Here is a 19,474-nt window from a genome sequence, read left to right on the forward strand (position 1 = left end):
TCGATTCGATAATTGCGGGCCAAAAAATCAAACTTTGTACCACGCGAAGTCATTTGAGAATTTTCATAATTTTGGAAAATTTACGAAATAGTAAACGAAGTAGTAAACGATACTTTTTGGAATACGATATGTTCGAAAATTTCCAAGATTGACATTCTAGATATTTTCTTTTATAAAATAATAATATAATATTTTAATATTTCAATATTTTTAATATTCTAATATTTTAATATTTTCAATATTTTTAATATTTTAATATTTCAATATTTCAATATTTTAATATTTTCATATTTTAATTATTATTTAATATTTTTAAAATAATTTTAAAATAACAACAATAATATTTTATAAAATAATCATAAAAATACGCTTTTTTTATATTATTTAAACAAATAATGGCACATTACTGGTAAAGAAGAAACACGTGTCAAGTATTTTAATATTTTAATATTTTAATATTTTCACATTTTAATTATTATTTAATATTTTTAAAACAATATTTTATAAAATAATTACAAAAAATACGCTTTTTTTATATTATTTAAACAAATAATGGTGCGCATTACTGGCAAAGAAGAAACACGTGTCAAAGTATTTTGAACTACATCCAACTCGAATTTCATCAAAATTGGTTGACACTTGCCTTGTCAGTGTCTCGTTTCACAATGTTCATTTATTCTTTAGTATTCACCGTGAGAACGAGCACTTAATCCCGTTCAATTGAAAAAACGCGAGAATTTTCAAAAACATTTCTGTTCCCTTGTTTCCTCGTGTCAAAGGTCACGAAACGTTTTGACGATCTGCTGCGGAGGAACCTACGTACATGTGTGTCCTGCACGTCGTTCATCGGCCTGTAAACTAAAAAATCGGCTGCCCGTTATGCAATTAGCCCTGGCGTATATCTGACGATCTCCAGTATTTCAAACGGCTGGCTAGGTATCCTGTTAGGCCAGAAATTAATCGGCCGGGTTAAAGTCGCGCGCACGGGCTGCTCACCTCCTCGGCTATTTATGAAGTCGTTCGTGGCTACGTGCAAACGGCGATCGCACGATTCCACTGAAATCGCGAAATCGGGAACGATTTCTTTTGTCCGTGATTTTTCTTCCACCACGATCGAACGATCAGCCGTTTATTTTTGACACGAGTCGTCAAAGTTCTAAATTGAAGCATCAGGTAACGAGAGATTTATTTAGAATATTTAAGTACGTATCTTTGAATTTGTATGTCAAACTACAAATGTTGAAGATTGAAAGTTATCACAATTTAAAAAAATTATAAAATTTTGAAAGTTATCACAATTTAAAAAATTGTAAAATTATAAAATTACATTACAATTTCGAAAATGAAAAAATTGTATTACAATTTAAAAAATTAAAAAATTACATTACAATTTAAAAAATTATGAAATTATATTACAATTCAAGAAATTATAAAATTATGAAATTATATTACAATTTAAAAAATTATAAAATTACAAAATTATATTACAATTTAAAAAATTAAATTGTATATTAAAAAAAATTTTCAATGGTCAAATTAAAAAAAAAATTGTGCAATGATTTATAATTTAATAAATAATATTTCTTGAACGCGACGGTCGTTTCAAACACGTTGCCGGGAAAGTGTTAAAATAAATACAGAAGCGGATGCGCAACAGCATTGAAAGCAAATCGAATTCATAAGGTTAGGTTATGTGTCCACAACGACCACGCATCCAAGTCACTGGACGACCTTTCTTGCGCGAGCGTCGATGTCTTCGAACGCAAGAAACCAAATCTCCCTTCATGGGGTCGAAGCAACGCTCTCGTTTTGCTTCCTGCAGTGAATCTGCAGCAACTCGAAGAAAGAGAAGAAAAAAAATGTTACGAAGACTGGATCTATGAGTGAAAGATCAAATTGTTTGTAATTCGATTGAATATCATTTGATGTCTTCTGTCTAAGAATTTTACAATTATCCACTCGTCACTCTTAACTATCCCAAACACTCGATTCTTTAAATTCCTATATCATAATATAATTATAATATAATATAACATAATATAATTATAATCTAACACAACATATTATAATTATAATATAATATAACATATTATAATTATAATATAATATAACATAATATAATTATAATATAATGTAATATAGATAGATAGATAGATAGATAGATAGATAGATAGATAGATAGATAGATAGATAGATATATAGATAGGTCTTTATTGTTTCCTCAGGATTACAATTTCCGCTCCTTCTCCACCAGTCTTCTTAGAAATAAATACAATAATCATTCACTAGTTTAGCATCATATAACCTCCACTCACATATCATTCCCTAATATCGAATATAATAATAATATAATATTATATAACCACTACTTAATATAATATAATTATAATATAATATGATATAATACGATATGATATAATATAATATAATATAATTATAATTACAATATGATATAATATAATATAATTATAATTATAATTATAATATAATATAATATACTATAATTATAATTACAATATAATATATAATATAATATAATTATAATTATAATATAATATAATATAATATATGATATAATATAATATGATATAATATAATATAATATGATATAATATAATATAATATGATATAATATAATATAATATGATATAATATAATATAATATAATATAATATAATAATGATATAATATAACAGAATTAAGGAAAATTTCCCAAACTTTGACTCTTCAATTTCGCGTTCCAAATTCAAACACACGATCCTCCAAGTGACAATTGCAATTTCGTCGCAGAGGAAAATTCCTCGAATCTTTGGCCCTGATTCCAAGGACGCACGGTCCTTCAAACGACAGTTTCAACTCTCTTCCGAAGAAACCTCGCAGATGGAAGTTTCCCAAACCTCGGTGTCCTACCTTCGAACTTTAATAATCGATTCTCTTCCACGAGACAAACGCCGCGGAGGGAAATTTGGCACACGCAGTGCCCCGCAGCTTCTCACGCAGACGCGCCGACGTGGTCTGCGAGTTTTCTTGCAGACGGATCGATCGGAGGAGAGCCGATCGATCAGATCGATCGTGGATTGCGCGATCGAAACGCGATCGAGACGACGCATTTATCGCCGTGCGCAATTGCATCGGCGGATAAACAAACAAGGAGCTGGTGAGCGGAGTTCGGCCGTCTCCGGTTGAAGTCACGAGCCGAGCCGAGTTTCTCGTCTCTCCGCCTTGCCAGCTCGCGCTGACGCTCGCGTCGGCCTCGTTTCATCTCTCCTCTCCTCTCTCTTTCACACACTGGCTCGCCTCGGCTCGACCTATCGGCGTGTGTCTTGCCGAGGAGAGAAGCCTCTTACTCCAGGTAACTCGCCGTTCACCTGGAGAGAGAGAGAACCGGGCACCTCAGTTTCGAACCGGTGGGCCGGAGGGAAACAGCTCCGTGACCCTGAATCCAAGTCCTCTTTGTTCGTCTCTCTCTCTCTCTCTCCTTTATCATTTTCTTCTTTCTCCTTTATATTTTTTCCCCTCCCCCTTTTCTTTCACGTTCGTCTCTCTTACCGGACACGTTTTTCGCGTGGATCGGGCTCGATACGGTATATCGATACCTCTTCGACCTCAGTTGTCGATTCTTGTGTGTCGTTCCTCGCTCGCTTCGAAACTTGTGCGCTCGATCCGGCGGTGGATCTCGGCGACGGTTGGAGTCGGTTTCGTGTTTCCGGGAAGGTTCCTTCCCACACGGGTCCGCGGCCGCTCGTTCTCTTCTTCGGTTCTGTGCAGTGAGAATTGTCGTCGTCGCGCATCTGGAGGGCTTCTGGGCGCCGCGTACATGTACCCAGGACGGGGATCGCCGCGTGGAACGTAGGAGAGCAACAAACAAAGTAAGTTGACTCGCCAGAGAGGCTGAAAGTCTTCCCGAAAGCCCCGCTTTTCTTCGTCGATTCTCTCGCTTCCGCGGGAAATTTCAGCGAGCGTGTCCTTTTTGAAAGTGTACGGCTCGAAGCGACGGCGAATTTCAACACGAAGCCATCGGCGAATTTCAAGCGAAAGAAAAAACTCTTTCCTTGGGCGAGAGAGAGGCCTCGAGAACTGTTTGTTTGACCAGTTGCGCTGGAACAGCCGATTGCGGACCATAACGAGTGACCAAACCGTGGGCAATAGACACTCGCTGGATAAGAAATTTCATTTATTATTTAAATACAGAACATTATAGAAGTTCAATTTATTATTTTATATAATATTACTTGTTATTTAATTTAATTTAATTTATTAGCAAATTTATCATTTGCTTTGCCTATATTATTGTTTAATAATTGCCTACACTTATTATTTTTAATAAATTACTTATTATTTAATTTAATTTAATTTATTAGCAAATTTATTATTTGCTTTGCCCATTTCGTTTTAAATATACTTAAATATACTTAATGCTATTGGAAAGATATTGCGATTTTGGAAAAAGGACAAATTCACGACATTCCAGCGCAAGTGGTTAAACGTTGCATGATTTTTCGAAACGAGCCTCGAGGCTCGCTACGACGAAACATTCCTCGAGCCATTTCCCTCCGATTTATTATCTCTGAGAGTTGTTGGCTACTTTGCTCGAGAGCTCTTCAGCTTGCAATTATTCTTCTGTATACAGTGTTACTAAAGTAGCCAGAGTGACGCTAATTAGAGACGGTTTCGAGCGAGTTAGAGCTCGACACGCTGCAATACGCCTCGGCTCGTCTTGGCGGATGAATTTTCATTCCTCCGACGCGAAAGGTCACAACAGAAAGATGGTTTCTAACCTCAAGTTAGCGTCATTTCAAAATTGAAGAATTAAGCTGCTTCTTTAGTTTCTCTCGGTCTCCTTCCTGTCGTTTGCATAAACTGCACGGAACACCTGCCTGGCCTAATAATAAACGAAGCATCAAAGAAGACACGTGACGATGATTATCGTTTAGAACGATGTGGCTTCCTCTCTTTCCCCCTCTAATATTACCCGAAGGTTGAAAACAATATGTATTCCCTTCTCTTCCGCTTCTTTCCAACGTAGAATCCATCTACGCGCTTGGCATTTTCGTTTTGCTCGGTGAGCTGTCGTTTATTGCCCGCACGTCGAATACCGCGGAAACGTTTCTTTCTCTTTTTCTTTTTTTTTTCGCTTCTCGCCTTTCGATTGCTCTCGCGAGATAGCAACGCCCGACGATCACGCCACACCGTGAAATTTCACGTGCAGCCGCGTACTCTCGAGTATCTTATCGAATCGAGTAACGTTCCTATCGATATTTTTCCCCATCTCTCTCCCAGCTGCTCGAATTTCTCTCAATTAAAACGGGGGGGAAAAAAAAAGCTTCACGGCCATTCTTCGATTTCTTCTCGCCCCGCGAAGAGTATTTTTCGTGCTCGAGGCAGGAGATAAAGTATGTATACCGGTTTTCGTCGGTATTTCGAACGTGGAACACGCGCCGGGGCTAGAAGTCGCCGGGCGAGAATGGCGGAGCAGCTGAATTGATGGAAGAGAAAGCAGCTCGTTCCACGAAATCCGCGAGCGTGCCCCGCGGCGGCTCTACGTTCCCTTGGCCACGCGTGAATTTATCTACGTGGCCTAGCAGCCATAATAAAAGGTAAAAAAATTAGGAGAATCACCTGCAATTTACAGTCAATGGAAAAACTTGCTCGGACGAAATCGTTCCCCTGCGTTCGTAAGTCGCATTGTCTCGCGAGAGACTTTCCTTTCTCTATTGAAGTGCCATTGATCGCAGAGTCTTTTTCCCTTTTCAAACAAATGCACGCCGCGTGTTTGTTTGTTTGTATTTTCAACGGGAGAGCAATGTGTTCGCGAGTGGCAATGGCGGACGAGTGAAAACACGGGGATAGAGATTAGTTTGGAATTCCAGCGACTGGTTCTGCTGGCCAGACGAACACTGGCCATTATACCGAACGCGGTAACAAGAAAGTTCCAATTATGCGGCTTTTAGGTTAGGCCAGGTAGGCGAGCTCGACGATACGCGTGGGCAGACGGTTAAGAGAGTCATGGGTACCCTCTGTGCCATTATTTGTTACTGTTACTGTCGCCGAAACGAAATTTCGTTTCGTAAGTCGTCCTTTTTTTTACGAAAGTTCAAAAACAGAATTCGAGAGAGTGGAATGTATCGATTGATAATTTGAACGCATTGAATTGAAACGAAAGAGGGATCGAGTCGATCGTTCTTTCAACTTCTTAGCTGTGATGCCATTTTTTTAATGCATCACAATCGAACTGAAATTTATATCAAGCTGACATTATTTAAATCTCTTCAAGTTGAATTGAATCGTTTTAAAATTAAGTTAAATTAAACTAAATCTCTGAAAATACACTGTTTTACATTTGTAAAATATTCAAAAATTATATATTGGTAATTTTTTGACCATTTTGGCAGTTCCAGTATTACTGCAACACAATCAAACTGATTTATACCAAGCTGAAATTATTTAAATCTCTCCAGGTTAAATTGAATCGTTTTAAAATTAAGTTAAATTAAACTAAATCTCTGAAAATACACTGTTTTACATCTGTAAAATATTCAAAAATTATATATTGGTAATTTTTTGACCATTTTGGCAGTTCCAGTATTACTGCAACACAATCAAACTGATTTATACCAAGCTGAAATTATTTAAATCTCTCCAGGTTAAATTGAATCGTTTTAAAATTAAGTTAAATTAAACTAAATCTCTGAAAATACACTGTTTTACATCTGTAAAATATTCAAAAATTATATATTGGTAATTTTTTGACCATTTTGGTAGTTCCAGTATTACTGCAACAAAATCAAACTGATTTATACCAAGCTAAAATTATTTAAATCTCTTCAAGTTAAATTGAATCATTTTAAAATTAAGTTAAATTAAACTAAATCTCTGAAAATACATTGTTTTACATTTGTAAAATATTCAAAAATTATATATTGGTAATTTTTTGACCATTTTGGTAGTTCTAATATTACTGCAACAGAATCAAACTGATTTATACCAAGCTAAAATTATTTAAATCTCTTCAACTTAAATTGAGTCATTTTAAATTTAAATTACAGTAAACTGAATCTTTGAAAATATACTGTTTCCGTAAAATATTCAAAAATTATATATTGGTCATTTTTTGACCATCTTGGTAATTCTAGTGTTAGTGCATCACAATCGAACTGATTTATATGTTCAAGCTAAACAAGTTTCGATCGCTGTTGCTGCTCTCAGCGCGGTGGAATGTCGATCCCGTTCAAAACTTGGTGAACAGCATTCGTTAAAGATTAAAATCGTTGCAATGTTTGCATAAAGTGTACAAATGAATTTTAATCATAGAAATATCAGCGGGATACGTGCTCGCCGATGCTAATTATTTGCTGACATTTTACACACAGGTTGGCAGTAGGTTCGCGTTAGAAATTCTTTGAACGCGATTCGACGTGTATTTTTACGTATTACATCGTCGAATTATCTGTAATTACTTCGGCCAACGTTCGCCGAGCGAGATTGAATGAAATAATTTCGCGTTCAAATGAGTAACAAAATCGGTGCCTCGAACGATCCAACTGCAATTATCACGAAATCTATATAAACTTCGATCACGATTACCTGAACAGAGGTTTCAACCACTTAGCTATGAACGACGAGTATACTCGTCGAAGAAATTGCAATTCTTTTTGTGCAATGGCGAGTAAAGTACAATTTATTGCTTAGATTAAGTTTTTCGTGGAAAATAGAAACGTGTTGGTAAGTTTCAGACATTTTAGAATGTTTTCAGACTGGACTCGACTAGTTCTTTTTGCATCATTTCTAAATATTTTCTTGCTATTAACACTGGAACTACCAAAATCGTCAAAATGACCAATATATAATTTTTGAATATTTTACGGATGCGTAACAGTGTATTTTCAGAGATTTAGTTTAATTTTAACTTAATTTTAAAAAGATTCAATTTAAGTTGAAGAGATTTAAATAATTTTAGCTTGGTATAAATCAGTTTGATTGTGTTGCAATAACACTAAAACTATAATGGTCAAAAAATGACCAATATATAATTTTTGAATATTTTACGGACGCGAAACAGTGTATCTTCAGAGATTTAGTTTAATTTTAACTTAATTTTAAAAAGGTTCAATTTAACTTAAAAAGATTGAAACAACTTTTCGCAAAATCGTATAACAAATAGAAGCTTATGTACCGCGTTTCATAGTACACGTATGTTGTATCGTAAACTTTTCTGTTTCTTTTTTTCTTTCTCTTTTTACTTTGATCTCTTTAGAAAATTTTACGTTTCGACCGCCGTTATAGTTCCGTGTGTTAAACAACTTCAGTGACGGCTTCTTCGTCTTCTTCCCACGTGAGCGAGCGGGCCGCGCGATGGAAAAGAAAAGGATGTAATCGAATCAAAGTGGAACGCGACAAAATTCAGCCTGAGCGCCGCGTTCAGATCGTGACTTAACAACAAATTCACGCGTTACCCAGGCGTAACTTGGTTAAGGTACCGTTACCCACTGACAAGTACCATCGTCCTAAGACATTCCGATCGCGTAACAAATTTTCGAGTCGTGTTACGGGGCAACGTTCGTATTCCTCGTGCTCGACAGCAGCTTCTTGCTTCTTGCTGAACCTCTCGATCAAAGACCAAATCGAAACTTTTTGTCTCTGTACGAAATTCACGCCGTGGTCCGCGAATTACGATGGCGATTCGAAATTATATTTCACCGTCTTTAGAAATATTCAGAATAATTTAGAATATTTTAGAATATTAATATGGAAATTAATAGGGAATTAATATAGAAACAATTTAGAATATTTTGCCTGTGATATCGAAGATGTTAAAGTTTTCTTATCTTAATATTTAGATAATACTCTTTCAAAAATGGCACGTGATCTCATCACTGTTCAAGAGTCTCGGGACACTTTTCTTCTTGATATACAGTACTTGTCATGATGACTATCGTGTACACATATTTTATAATACAATATAATAGAGTATTTTATAATACAGTATATCAATATATTGACAGAGCCTTCGTTGCATGAAATATGTTTCATATTTATTGTATTTAATTATAATTGTATTTAATATACTCTATGCACTCTGTTTAATTTAATTTTATTGCTATTTTATTTATACTTTATTCATATAACATTTATTTTTATTTATACTTCATTTATATAACATAATATGTTATTTTACTCTAATAAATAATAATAATAATATCTTAATAATATAATAATAATAATAATATCTTAATAATAATAATAATAATAATAATATCTTAATAATAATAATAATAATAATAATATCTTAATAATAATAATAATAATAATATCTTAATAATAACAATATTTTAATAATAATAATAATATCTGAATAATAATATTTTAATAATAATATAATAATAATATCTTAATAATAATATAATATTTTAATAATAATATAATAATAATAATATCTTAATAATAATATAATAATATTTTAATAATAATAATATCTTAATAATAATATAATAATATTTTAATAATAATAATATCTAATAATAATATAATAATAATAGTAATATCTTAATAATAATATTTTAATAATAGTATAATAATATTTTAATAATAATAATATCTTAATAATAATATAATAATATTTTAATAATAATAATAATATCTCTACTCTAAGTAACTTGCTCTCTGCAAACAGCAGAAATCATAAAATGCGCCACAGGGGGTTGACCAACCCTGTCCTAGCAAGAGAAACGAAGAAAGTCGATAGATTGTCAAACCACGTCAAACAATGTCGAATTGTTGCAACTTTCTCGTTGCAACAATTTCGATCAGACGATCGTCAAACGTTCTCAAACGCAATGGAACGTGGATATAGCTGTTCCATGCGACCGTGCAACTGTGACCACGCCCTGCGTGCCACCGGAGTGCTATTCAGGCTATTCGTCAAGACTAACTGCACCGTGCAAGACTAACCGAACGCAGCGCCGTAAATATTCTGCACGCTACGAGAATCGCGTCGAGAAATTATTATATCTTTCTTAACTATTTCGAGTCGAACGATCTTGCCTCGAGCGATTTTTCTTCCTTGTTGTCGCGAAATTTTCTTTCTTTCTTCTGTTTTTCTTTTTTTTTTTTGCGAGTTTCATTTCATCGAAGTGGTGATTGAATTTCCACGATTATGATACTCGATAAATCTAGAACTGTCAATATCTAATTTCTGTCTAGAAGGTAAGAAAAGTGTATCTTTGGAGATTTGAATCGGCTCTTCGCAAAATACGAATGGAAGTTTGTGTTTTTCTTTTTTTTTTTGCGATAAAGTTTCTCTATTTTTCTTTCCTCGAGATTAACAATTTTATTTTACCAAAGTGGGAATTATCTATGAATTTCTGTGATTGTGTACACTTTACTAAAAATCAAAATATAAGGAAAAACTAACTTCATTAATTTTAAATTAAATTTAAGTTCAAGCATGATTTTTCCATTGTGTACTTTCGTTATGTACTTTGTGAAAAAACGAAGAAAATTGAGAAAAATATATATAACAAAGAAGTTACGAATTCATTTCAGTAGGAAGTGATTTTTGTCCCATTCTATATAATAATCGACACTAGAACTATCAGTATATAATTTCTGTTAAAAACTACGTAGCAAAAAAGGTGTACTTCTCGTAGATCTAAATTGCGTTCTTCGCAAAATACGAGTAGAAAAAATCGCGTTCTTTGACGACAGACTTTCTTTCTTTACTTTAACGTTTCTGATGGAAATTTTAATCGGAGAAGCTCGGAACGACCGATTGAAATCAATCAGATCGCCCAGTACCTTGAGGTTTTCGCTTCGCGCAACTATCGGTAAAACTGGGAAAAACAGGTATTCAGAGGGGAAAATGTTTCGTTCGATGCGCGGTCAAAGGCGGAAACTCAAAGTTGCCAGAGTTACGAAATACCATTGCAAGATAATGTTGCAATGCGGTCAGACCGCATCGCGGCACAACACAGGCACACCCCCTTGTAACTATGTAACATGCTTGGCATTCGCCGAGGCGTTCCTCTCGCGTGTTTATTGTACGTTCGTACACGTTCTCGCGACGTCTCCAAATCATCAGCGGGCAAATTTCCTTGCTAACGATCGACTCTGATCGTCAATTGTTTTTAAACGAACAATTTAACACTAGGACCATCAAAATGGCCAATTTATAATTTTTTTTTTTCTCTTGTTTTAGATGTTTAACGCAGGATTAAAAAATAATACTGTTAGAGAGTTAAATAATTTCTTGCAAAGTGTGTAAATGAAAGATTTAGGTTAGGTTTAGATTATGATATATTCTGTTGCATTGTAGATTAGGTTAGGTATACCGTTAGAGAGTAAAATAATTTTTTGCAAAGTGTGTAAATGAAAGATTTAGGTTAGGTTTAGATTATGCTATATTCTGTTGCATTGTAGATTAGGTTAGGTATACCGTTAGAGAGTTGAATAATTTTTTGCAAAGTGAGTAAATGAAAGATTTAGGTTAGATTTAGATTATGATATATTCTGTTGCGTTGTAGATTAGGTTAGGTATACCGTTAGAGAGTAAAATAATTTTTTGCAAAGTGTGTAAATGAAAGATTTAGGTTAGGTTTAGATTATGCTATATTCTGTTGCATTGTAGATTAGGTTAGGTATACCGTTAGAGAGTTGAATAATTTTTTGCAAAGTGAGTAAATGAAAGATTTAGGTTAGATTTAGATTATGATATATTCTGTTGCGTTGTAGATTAGGTTAGGTATACCGTTAGAGAGTAAAATAATTTTTTGCAAAGTGTGTAAATGAAAGATTTAGGTTAGGTTTAGACTATGGTATATTCTGTTGCATTGTAGATTAGGTTAGGTATACCGTTAGAGAGTTAAATAATTTTTTGCAAAGTGTGTAAATGAAAGATTTAGGTTAGGTTTAGACTATATTCTGTTGCATTGTAGATTAAGTATACTGTTAGAGAGCTAAATAATTTTTTGCAAAGTGTGTAAATGAAAGATTCAGGTTAGATTTAGATTATCATATATTCTGTTGCATTGTAGATTAGGTTAGCTATACCGTTAGAGAGTTAAATAATTTTTTGCAAAGTGTATAAATGAAAGATTTAAGTTAGGTTTAGATTCTGTTGCATTGTAGATTAGGTTAGGTTTAGGTTTAGATGGAATAACATAATTTAGGTTTTGATTAGGTTTAGGTTATAGTATATTCTGTTGCATTATGGAATAGGTTTAGATAGAACTAGATTTACAAACGAATCGTTCCACACAATTTTATTAAATTAAATTGAAACACCTTCCAAATTGTTCCACACAGTTTTATAAAATTAATTGTATCAAACAATTGTGTGGAACTGAATTGAATCGAAACACCTTCAAACTAAATTGAAATTTCCAACTAGATAATAATAAATGATTAAAATTTCAACTATGAAAATAAAATTATTAAATACTTTTTTTATTCATTTGCGCCGCGTATTATATGTAGAATCGTTTGAAAGAATGAACTGAGAGCACCGAACGAAAATTCGCGCAGCGTCAGGCATCGATGAAATCGCAAGGGTGCGTGTTTTTTTTCGTCACCGGTATAGATTTCAGGGCTTTCCTGTGGGAATAACGCGGGGGAAGGAAGTCGGCTTTATTAAGGAGGAGCCCTCGTCTTGGCCTGCAGACGCGTTGCACGCCGATTTTTACGTGCGTGCATTTAATTTTCGCGTTGCACGCGAGCCACCTCTCGTTTCGAGCAATTTCGACCAGCCAACCGATCGACGTAGCTCCTCGAAACGCGGTTTTAACGTTTCGCTTCCTGTTCGAGCGTCAAATTTGTAAAAAATTCTGTCTGATCGTGTTTGGAAACGAAGCGCGTACGGATGCTCAAAGCAGAAGATTCGTGAGAAATTAAATATTTCAGAAATTTAAGCAAACCTGAATACTTGCAAGGAGACTCACCAGACCGATTCATAAGACCTGAAACAATATAGAAATATTCTAATTTAAAATAATAATTTGTAATATTCCGAGCGTTTTATTTCATTTCGAACGGCGTTTGTTTATTGTTAAACTGCGTTCGCCGCTTAAAATTGAAATAAAACGACGAAATTTCGTTGTTTCGCTTTTCAAAAGAAAATGTTTAATTATAAAATTGTATCATGATTATATTTTAATTATTTTGTAATTATGTGTTGTTATTTTTAATTATGTGTTGAAATGTTTCTAAAATTTCGTTTATTTTTAAAATACGACATATTTTATTATTATAAAATGTTATTAGTATTATTTCTTTTTTTTTCCTTTTTGTTCTAAAAGTTGTTTCAAGGTTTTTATCCTAAAATATGTTTTTTCGCTTCACCTTTAAACTTTAACAGCGGATACAAGTTTCTTTAAAGGAAAGGGTAGCCATCTTCTCGTGACAACATAGTGTACTCAACATAAACATTCGCTAATCGAACTAATTAACCAACTGAAGCCAAGGCTCGCGAAATTTAAATTTAAACCGAGTGTCAATGAATTTTTTCTAAAATAAATGAGTAAAATTTATTTTGTCCCCTTTTGTATCAGGGTTAATTAATTTAATTTAGTAATATAATTATCTCGAAAATAAATGATCTAAATATATATACGTAAAAGAATAAATATATACATTTAGAAATTAAACGTTTCTCGTATTTGTTAATAACTGGTTTAGATTGATAAATAATAAAAAAAAATATATTTCGATATCAGAGCGTTGCAAATAACAGGAAGATACAAAAAAAAAAAAAATTTTCTGTGCTAAACATATTCAACTAGCTATATAACCATTCAATTCGTAACCATTGTATTTCAAAGCTCTGGCATTTCTAAAAACGAAGCAACTGAACGAGCGTGTGCGTAGTCCTACATCGATAAGTTGTTTCCGTTAACCGTAGATAAAAGACGACGATGATGTTCTAATTGCGCGAACGTTAGCCTCCTCGTGACGTATCATTAAACGCGTGCGCGCGTTTTTTTTTTTTCCCTTCTTTTATTAATCATGCCAGTCGAGCGTATTCCCGTTAGCCGTGGAACGCAACAAGTCGGACAACGATGCGATCGGGAGCGCATCGATGATGACCGGAAATTAGATCACATCCTCTGACGAGAGAAGGATCTCGCTCGGTATTCACGAAAAGACACGCGTGATCCACTCATGTTCAATATGGCGCACGAGATGGCACATACGTAATTGGGTCACATGGCTCATCACGTCGCCGAACGAAATTCACAAATGAACTGCTAGCAGTTTTCATCTGCACGTTACGATGCTTGTGTTACGATGCTCTCTGAGACGAGTATGCTCTCTCACGATTATACGTTTTAATTGCCAGAATGTTGCTCTGCTGTGGGGATCGGTTATCTCGCAACCGATTTATAATCTGGGTCTTTGGGGTCTTTCTTGTTTCACCGGACTAGTTAGTTAGGGTTTTTGTTCTCGGATTTCTGGCTTCTCTCTTGTCGTATCTGTGCGTCAGTATTAACACCTTGGCTTGCGAAAGGTTTGTGAATTTATAATATTTATAAATTATAATCTATAAATTAAAATATTTATGAATTTAACTTAATAATTTTTACTATTACTGATTTATTTTTAATCTAATAATATTAATTTTTTAATCATTTATAAATTATAATATTTACTCGCAAATTGGGACGATTCTTGCATATATTGAAGTTAAATAACAATTATAATAATTTATAAATTATAATATTTACTCGCAAATAGGGATGATTCTCAAATATATTGAAGTTAAATAACAAATATATATATATATATATATATATATATATATATATAATTGTAGATGAATATATTTATTTACTCATCTACACAAATTAAGACTGTTATTTAAATTCAACATGAAAATCATCCCCATTTGAGTAAATATTATAATATTATAATAATATAATATAATAGAAATTGCCCCACGGAGTCAGTTGTTGTTGAGATTTTACAAAATTGAGGCACTAAAATTAATTCTCTTAATAATCAGTCAGCCAATCTTTGGAAACGAAGACATAATCTTTGGACATAGAAGAAGCTAAATTTATGTTTCCAACACGAGATAAAGAACTTAAAGTATAGTGAAAGTTCAGATGGATAGTAATTAAGTTCACGTGGAAACATCGTTGCTGGACATTATTATAGACGTCGTTGGATGTATTATAATTCGCGGTAAGTCGTAAGATATCGATACGTAACTGCACGCGTTGACCAGGTTTGCCAATATCCGCAACGAAAGCGAGAAAATGCCTTCCTTTTGTCGGTTGCTATGTTCGCTCATGGGAGAACGAAATTAAAGTCAATTTAGTAAATCAGATATTTTTCTAAAGTTAACGTTTCAATTTCAATTGAAATTGACTTATCTAATTTGAGGATTACAAATGTGAAAATAGTAAAGTTTAGTAAAGTTTCACTAATTGAAAGAACTAAAGAACTAAAGAACTAAAGAACTAAAGAACTAAAGAACTAAAGAACTAAAGAACTAAAGAACTAAAGAACTATAGAACTAAAGATAGTGAAAAATTAATAAAATAAATATTAAATATAAAAAAGATGTGGTATTAATTTTTTTATATATATTTTAATTGGAAATTAAATGTAATTACACTTTTAAATTAATCTATAAAATAATAAAATGTACGACAAAACATTGACAAAATGTCAATGCCGAATTGATTTCAAAATTAATGTGATGAATCGATGAAAAGTGTATTATTGAATTAAATTCAAGCTTCCCCAACAGTTTTTCGCACATGTTTAACGTTTGATACGTCAACTTCGTTCGAGTCCTTGATTTCGCTGCTCGGTTGTGAAATGATCCGCGTGTTATACGAAACGAACGACGTTTCACACAAGAGCGCAAATTGCGCGACCACTCGTTCGAGGATAGCAATTATTTATATAACAACGAGAGTGCATTTCGTTGGCAGAAAAGAGCAGGTGAAAATTTACAGATACAACATCAACCGTAGTTGATATTGTTTGTTCAGAGAAATGTATCATTGCACGTTCCGCTAAGGTGTAATACTCTCTTCTTTATAGAAAATTCTTATGGTCGTCGGAGGAAGAATTGTTAGGAGGAGGTGAAAGACTTGGAGGAACGCGAGCAAATTACAGTGCGAGCGACGTTACAGTTTTGCGTTTGTTGGCAGAAAAAAATCAGGCGAAAGCATTGTGGCGTTGGAAAAAAGAGTTCCTATTTTTTTAAGCCCGTTTGAGGAGCGATTTTTCATCCGACTGTTAATCGTTGATCGAGCAAAAATCGCTAGTCACTGAAAACGGAAGAAACGAATAGCAAGAATGTTGCGTTAGAGTTCATTGCGATTATCATAATAACGTCATTCTATAAATAATTCAGCTGAAAGGATCCACCCGTCGTCCGGTAAGAGTGTTACGTAAAACCTGTCGCGAAGGTCAGCTTCGTCTTCGTGCTTCGAATGAAGAAGCGTTCTGGCATCGATCACCAATTTCGTCCGGGAGGACGGAAGTCCATCTAAGGCGGCGGAAGTGCTCAACGTGCTTGAACAATACCAGAAGACCGGTACTTGGTCTCGTGACAACCGTGTTCGTCGAGTTCGACGACATTTCGCGTTCAAACTGCTTCGAACGACCACTTCATCAGGACTTTTTCAGCTGAAAATATCCCTTCGCCAATTTCACACGAGATACAGAGTTATTAAAAACGCGGGCGGGACGCAGAACGATGAATGCGGCGAACGTGAACGAAGCCAGGTAAATGCAAACTGCAGCAGGCATTTACCTGGCTAATTTGCGCCGACGTAACAGCTGTTGAAACTATATCGCCGCGGGTCCAGTTAGAAAGTATGTTTCCAGTATCATCGTAATTACCGCCTTGCCGCCACTTCCTGGTTACGTTGAAACCGTTATTTGGCATAGTGTTGGCAGACGTGGCGCGGAGAGATAAGCCCCCTCCCTCTCACTGGATGCAGATACGATAAACGCATCGAACTGTCCGACATTTTGCTCTAATTGACCAAAATTGGCTGTCGCGGTGTGAAGAGACCTTCAAAAGGAACCTACCAGCAGCCAATTTGGAATTTTCTCAGAATAGAATTCTGCAGATTTTAACTTAGATTTGGACTAGGTTTTGTCAAACGCATGAATGAAAGTTTCCGTTCCAAACATTGCACTCTAGTTTCTTCGACAGATAGCTAACCTAACCTAAATCTAACCTAATCCTTACGATCCTTACGATCAATTTATATTCGCTTGATCGATCTTTCGGAATGTTTCTTAGATATATTTTGCCCCGTTGTTTCAGAGCTAATGTTCGGTAGTTAGCTAACAGTACGTTTTTAGCGTTTTCGTCGAAGATGCAAGTCCACGTTGGATACTGTTCGCACGGTCCAACGAAACGACGACTCGCGGGGAATCATGCGAGAGGCCTGGGAGCAGTCGTTCGGTTTTTACACGCGCCGTTTCGTGCCGCTAAACCAGGAAATCCGAATACTTTCTAGTACTGACCTACAGCCGCGGATCGCACCCGATTTCCCTCCCATCTTTTTCATCTCGTAACTTGGTGCGATTGCCTCCGCTAATCGCCCATAAATCGAGGCCCCTTTTGCGCAAGAGCTCTTTCAATAATCTTCCTTCAATTTTTTTTTTTTATATTAAAAATTTATATTAAAAAAAAAAAATTGAAGGAAGGGGGTTTAGAGTCGCATCGACACTACGAGGTCTTTAGCGACGTGCTGGAATTTTCTCTTTATATCTAGTAGTTGATAACGTTTCTTTGTTGTTTCTGGCAGGTTAGAGCAGTGTTTTGGTTTAATCCGTATTTACTTCTTAGGTTTCGGTATTTTCTGCATTCACGTAGCAGGTGTTGGGTGGTGATTTGTTGATTGCAGATTTGGTGGTTCTGTTTTACTTAGAAGGTATTCGTGTGTGATCTTGGAGTGTCCAATTCAAAGTCTAGTTCGTAGCTATCCTTTCTTTTCGGCTTATATTGTTGTTTGGTATTTTTTGGTAGAAATGGTGTGCTATGTCGTGTATTTTGGTTCTATTTGTCGTTGTCCAAATTCTGTTCCATCCTTCATTTTTGTTCGAACGAAAGATCGTTGAAATCTTCTCGAAATCGCTGCGAACGATTTTCTTCATGGATCCTTTCAGCTGTTATCGCTTTCCTTTTCTTGTTTTACTAACATTCTTATCGATTTTCACAGATCGAGTAGGCTTGGAATTTAATCGAACGTAGGTTTGTTCTTCTAAAGTGAAGGCAAAGGCTAAATTCCTGTTTGAGTAGTTCGTGGTTTCAGCGAATGAACGAAAATGTCAATGGAAATACGAATTGCTTCGGAGATCGAGGACTTGGTGTAAATACCCCGTGAGCAGTAACGCCTTCTTAATTTGATATACTCTAATTGCTGCGTTGTGGTAACTTGCAGTCCTTCTCTTTTTCTACTCTGAAAACTACCGTTCAGCGGCAAATGCGTGAATGAAAGAATCTCGAGATCTTCGGAACTCGGTATCCAGAAAAGATCTTGCTGGATTTTCTAAGGAAATTTCTAGGAATTTTTCTCTCTCGTATATGGGCAATCAATGTGCATCCAAGAAATGTGTCTGTACAAACGCGAACCAAAGAATCTCAGTATCTTCGAAACTTGGTATCCAGAAAAGTTCTTGCCGATTTTTTTTAGGGATTTCCTAGAGATATTTCCTTAAAAGTGGAAAGTTATCACTGCTAGTCTCTTTCCAACTGCGATCAGTTAATTAAATCACAGAGCATTAAAAAAGAAAAAAGGAAAAACAGCCAGAATTAGTGAACAGGAAAAAAGTTTTGTTTCTTCGGGTAGCAAATGATCTCATATATGATAGTTAACCATGTCTTATTCACCGTATTTGCCAGATTTCTCACCAATGGATCTTCATTTTGGTTTTGAATTGAGATAACCATACGAGAAACGAATAATTCCACAGACAGTGATCTGGAAGAGGAAGTGTCGCAATTTTTCGGCAATAAAACAAAAAATCTTTATATTTGGCAATGGAACATTCTAATTATCACAAATAAAGAATATTACAATTATAATAAATAAATTATCAAACCGTTGGGTTTAATAATTTTAGCGGTCTTTATTAGTAATTATAACGAATAAATTCGTTTCGAACGTCACGGACACGTGTATCTTCAACTTCTCATTTGAAAAGCAGCAAAGACTTTTCTGAACGCCATTATACAGGGTGTTTTGTAACTTGTGGCAGCTGATTGTACGCCTAAAAATAATGAAAAAAAGTGTCCTCTTCATTTCATGAGATGTAATGAATTTTCTGTTTTAATTACTTTTACAAAAGATGCTCGAAATGACCACCTTGCACTTGAAAAACCTGCACGCGTCTTGTCATTCATCTGGTTACTCTCTCTATCGTTCATGGTGTTTCTCGAATTTGTCGGAAGCCTTGCTCTATTCTATTTCGTAGTATTTCAGCATGTTCAATCGATGTTGCGTATACA

General features: G+C 34.7%; 1 protein-coding gene across 4 annotated transcripts in view; it reads left to right on the forward strand.

Moving 5' to 3' along the window:
* The first annotated feature begins 3,376 nt into the window (after nt 1-3,376).
* LOC122529737 (sushi, von Willebrand factor type A, EGF and pentraxin domain-containing protein 1) overlaps nt 3,377-19,474 on the forward strand; it is a 56,523-nt gene continuing 40,425 nt past the window's right edge. For 3 of the 4 annotated variants that reach the window (XM_043656147.1, XM_043656145.1, XM_043656148.1), the window contains exon 1: nt 3,377-3,869. The gene's annotated coding sequence lies outside the window, so the exon portion shown is untranslated. Of the gene's footprint in view, nt 3,874-19,474 lie in introns of all 4 variants that reach the window. The other variant, XM_043656146.1, reaches the window with a different exon arrangement.

The sequence above is a fragment of the Frieseomelitta varia genome, unplaced genomic scaffold (genome assembly GCF_011392965.1).
Source record: "Frieseomelitta varia isolate USP_RPSP 00005682 unplaced genomic scaffold, Fvar_1.2 scaffold_306, whole genome shotgun sequence".
Taxonomy (NCBI): Eukaryota; Metazoa; Arthropoda; class Insecta; order Hymenoptera; family Apidae; genus Frieseomelitta; species Frieseomelitta varia.